We start from the raw sequence: 4,229 nt of genomic DNA on the forward strand, positions 1-4,229 counted from the left end.
TAGTAAGCATATCTCTTATCATACATATAACAGTCAAGGGCAAGGCCCTATCAATATAACCCATGCTTCCTAATCAAGCATGCAAACAAGATATTCATACGTCAACTAGGCAGATAACATGGATTAACAAAAATAGTTACCGAACCCTAAGTCGAGCTTGTCTTCAGCGATGAGTGTACATGCCCAGCCAATCTTCAAGAATTAATAAACCTAAACCACTCTGATACCAAGTTGTAACGCCCTCCTAATAAGGAATGTTACACTATGTAGTTTAAATAGTGCTTAACTCAACTGATAAGTCGAGTACTTTACCTTTGACTAATAAGTCAAGTCTCTGTTTTTCAACTGGTAGGTTGTATTTGTAACCTCAGACTGATGAGTCGGATCTGTAATCTTTGACTGATAAGTCGAGTACTTTACCTTTGACTAATAAGTCAAGTCTTTGTTTTTCAACTGGTAGGTTGCATTTGTAACCTCAGACTGATGAGTTGGATCCGTAATCTTCAACTGATAAGTCGAGTTCCTTAAACCTTCGACTGATAAGTCAAGTCTTTTCAATCTTTGATTGATGAGTCGAATCCTTTAACCTTTGACTGATAAGTCAAACCTGTAGAGCATGTTATAACCTTGACTATTAAGCCAGGCCCTTTATCAGATAACACAGACAAACCTTGAGCTTATAAGTTGGACTTTCCCAACCAAATATACAGATTAACCAAATATACAGTCAAGTGCATGTCGCACTCCCCTTCATTTTGTTAGGCATCCGAGCCAGTCAAGTGCATGTCGCACTCCCTTTCCATTTGTTTGGCATCTGAGCCAGTCAAGTGCATGTCACACTCCTTTTCCATTTGTTTGGCATCCGAGCCAGTTAAGTTCATGTCGCACTCCCACGGTGGCCCAGCCATGGTGGGCCACACTCCAAGTGCATAATGCCAATCTCAGCTCATAAACCAAGTCCTACTGTTCCTTGACTCATAAGTCGAGCCTTACAACCCTTCGACTTATAAGTCCAAGCTTTAGGACCCTCATTATAAGTCGAGTCTCTCATAATCCAACGTAACCTTGGCTAATAAGTCAATCCCAACTAACATCCTAATAATCCCCTAGTTTATAAAACGAGCTTTCCAATCACAACAGACAATCACATATCTCATATAACATACATAACAACAATTACAATGCATTATAATACATTCAGATAGCATTCATAGGCATAATCATAAATATGCGCATTCTAGTGTACTCAACCAGACATTCACAAACATAATTATAATCATGTTCATTAACACGGCCAAAGCCTTAATTGTAACGACCCCAAATACACTAATGAGGCTTAAGGGCCTTGATTAGTGTGCCAGGAGGGCATCATTGGGTTAAATGTAATTTGAATGGTTTTATTGATGTAAATGCATAATTGTATGATTAAAATGCTTGTATAATTATATTGGTGTTAATATGATATTTATATATGGTATTTCTGAGAACCACATTATAATGTGGGTAAGTTTGCAGAGCACAACTCGAGGCGATCCTAGGGCTAGATAGTGGGAAAAAGTCACAAAGGGGCTTAGTAGTTGACTTTGGATAAGTCAGGGGTATTTTAGGTATCGGGTAGTTATTTAGATTATTGGGTTATGAAAATAAATATATGGAGATATATTTGAGGTTAGGGAGTCTTGGCGGGAATATTGGGGAATTTTACCATTTTGCCCTCGGGGACGTTTTCGGCACCCCGACCCTCGGGATTGACTTAACGGGATAAGGTTAGGCTAAATTTTAAGGAAAATAGTAGAACAGAAATTAGACCGACCCTTTATTCTCAGCCTTATCTCTCTATTCTCTCTCAAGGAAAACACAAGGAAAAACACTGAAATCTTAGAGGAAATTCAGTTGGAATTCAGTGGATTGAAGGAGTGATTTAGAGGCTTAGCTCAAGAATCAACCAGGGAACTTAATCAGTACTAAGGTAAGCATTGAATTCCCTTCCTTGTGGTTAGAAATTCTGAGTTTTGGCTGGGTATTGAGATAATTGTAATTTTGATGTTAAGGGCAGAATTAAGATGGAAAAAGCTTGGGAATTGACTTGGATTCTCCTTAGAGAAGTGGTTCAGCAGAAGAGGTAAGCTCTAATTCATAATTTAGAGGTTTCAATATGAGTTTGTTTAGTGCTTGAAGTTCTTGAGTTTCAGAAATTGAAAATGGGATTCTAGTAGGTTTTTGGGCTGGATATCTGTTGGGATGTGTTGTTAGAGTTATGATAAAAGTGTTGTGATTAATGGGTTTTGAATTAGGGAGCTTTGGAATGGCTTTGGATGAGGTTTAGATGTTGGAATTAGTGGGTTTTCTGGGCACGAAGGGAAGGGTCGCGGCTCTGTTCTAGAGCGTTGTAGCCCTAGGACGAAGATGAGCTAGGAGGGCTCGGCCAGAGGTGAGCACCGTGGCGTCCAAAGCAAGGGCCGCAGTGTGTGTCTTCTTCCAGGGATGCCTTAGGTTCTGTTTTGGGGGAAGGTTGCGGCTAGGCTTCAAGGGCCGCAACCCTTAGGTGTGTACTTGAACGTTTAGGGTTTTAAAGCACGGGAATCTAGCCTAGAGTGCTCGGGATCGATTTCACCACCGTGCTTGGTGGAATTCGGATTCCCGAAAGTTAGTTTTGTCTCCGGAAACCCTTATTTGAATATTAATGGAACCCTACACCTTGGTTATGACTAGGAGATAAAAGCTAGGGATTGGGAACGGATCGTGCTTGAGGAGCGTTGCTCGTAATCAGTAACCGCAGAGATCAAAGGTAAGAAAACTGCACCTAGTTGTATATCTGTAATGGGACTAAGGGTTCCCTATTGTGTATGCTTGAAAGGATGGTATTATGACATGCAAGCTAATCAGCGAACCAACGGCCTAAGAGTGCCAAGGGTTACACTAGCGCACAGGGCGCAGCTTGGCCACTGGTAGCTGAGGACAGCTTAATATGCACTGAGCTCGGTTTAAGCGGGCCGGAGTCAATGGGATAAACAGAGGGTGCGACCTAAGTTTTTGGCCCTGATTATAATGTGATATGAATGTTATAAGTAATTAATTGCAACCTTGATTCTGAATATATGATGAATGGTTAATGTGGATTACTTGATGATAGTTCATGCTTGGTGAATTTATTATCTGTTATTATTGTCTGCGTTGCACATCATGTTTTCTTGCTGGGCCTTGGCTCACGGGTGCTACGTGGTGCAGGAAAAGGCAAGGGAAATCTTGATCAGCCTTGATTTGGAGAGCTCTGTGAGCGGAATGTACATGGCCAGCTACCCAGCCGCCACGGTTGAGGTTTAGGCGGGAACTCGAGACCTAGAAATTGTTCATTTTTCCTTAGTATGGCTGACAGTTGTTTGTATTATTTTTGGAGTTTGTAATCCAACTTTTAAACTCTGTTTCTTTTGGGATCCCATGTATATAACTACTTAATTATATAAAATGAAACTTTTGGAACCAAAACCTTTTTAACCCTAGCTCATACATGTTTAGTGACACATTTTTAAATAAATGACTTGATTAGCAAGTCTTGCACCTTTATAAGTACACAGTGTAGCGGTCTTGGCTATCCAGGGCGTTACAACTTGGTATCAGAGCGTCCTAGGTTTAAGGGTTCCTGATGACCGGCTGGACATGTACATTCGCTACTAGAGCAAGCTCAAATCAGGGTTCGGTAATGTGTATAAGTGTTTACATGCTTATATGTCTGAAATGAGGTATGAATGCTGTTATTTATGGAATTAGTAGGAAGCATGATATGCTGATAGGGCCTGGCCCTTGACTGTTTTGTGAGAATATTGAGGCATGTTTACTAGCATTGTCGTGCATGTAAATGAATATTTGGGTGATTAATTGTATATTGTGCATGGATGAATGCCTGTTTCATAGCTATTGTGTAATGAGATTGGAGGTGTGCTTATTAGCAGCCAGTGCATGAGGATGGATGCCTATATGTTGATTGTTTGTGATTGGTTATGTTCTATTGGTGGATCTTGGAGAATTTTTTACCCTGTCATCATGGTATGACTGCCGAGTCGTTATTTGTAGATTGACTTGGATAGCTATGCGTCCAAGAAAATCTACGTGACTAGCCGGCACTAGGTCTGGGACCGGGGGTGATGACCAGGGCCAGATTCCTTTGTCAGTCCCTGAGAACTGACAGCAACTTATGGCCGATATGTAGGCTCGATTATAGAGCCAGGATG

Source organism: Humulus lupulus, chromosome X (assembly GCF_963169125.1).
Source record: "Humulus lupulus chromosome X, drHumLupu1.1, whole genome shotgun sequence".
NCBI classification, from domain to species: Eukaryota; Viridiplantae; Streptophyta; class Magnoliopsida; order Rosales; family Cannabaceae; genus Humulus; species Humulus lupulus.